Source organism: Mus caroli, chromosome 4, assembly GCF_900094665.2.
Source record: "Mus caroli chromosome 4, CAROLI_EIJ_v1.1, whole genome shotgun sequence".
Taxonomy (NCBI): Eukaryota; Metazoa; Chordata; class Mammalia; order Rodentia; family Muridae; genus Mus; species Mus caroli.
This window is the reverse complement of record NC_034573.1, coordinates 102,427,039-102,427,567: the sequence shown is the minus strand read 5'-3', so window position 1 is coordinate 102,427,567 and position 529 is coordinate 102,427,039. Positions and strand designations below refer to the sequence as shown.

At 43.7% G+C, this 529-nt stretch overlaps 1 protein-coding gene across 1 annotated transcript in view; it reads left to right on the top strand.

Annotated features, from left to right (window-relative positions):
• Elavl4 (ELAV like RNA binding protein 4) overlaps positions 1-529 on the top strand; it is a 143,385-nt gene that overhangs the window by 4,626 nt on the left and 138,230 nt on the right. The gene's annotated exons all lie outside the window — the stretch shown is intronic.

Here is a 529-nt window from a genome sequence, read left to right as displayed (position 1 = left end):
TGCCGGCATATTTATTGTTATGTCTGTGCAGTAGTTAAATGCCTATGCCTTCAGAGGCCAGGAGATGTCAGTTCCTCTGAAACTGGAGTTAGTTATAGAGAGTTGTAGTTTGCCAGGTGACTGCAGCGACTTCAACCCTGGTCCTCTGAAAAAGCAGCAAATGCTCTTAATTCCTGAGACATCTTTCCAGTTCCAGTTGCAAACTCTTATGATCTATAGTATTAATTTATGCTAAATCTCATGTTTCCTTTAATAGAACGGTGGTGCTTTTACATGCAATTAAAATGTGGATTAGCTGGTCTTGGTGGCGCATGCCTTTAATCCCAGCACTCGGGAGGCAGAGGCAGGCGGATTTCTGAGTTCGAGGCCAGCCTGGTCTACAAAGTGAGTTCCAGGATAGGGCTATACAGAGAAACCCTGTCTCGAAAAACCAAAAAAAAAAAAAAAAAACAAGGTACTCAGTGAAGACAATCCTAGAGGACTCCAGAGCTGGGAATAGTCTCATGTGCAGAGCTTTCTGTGTCCTTCC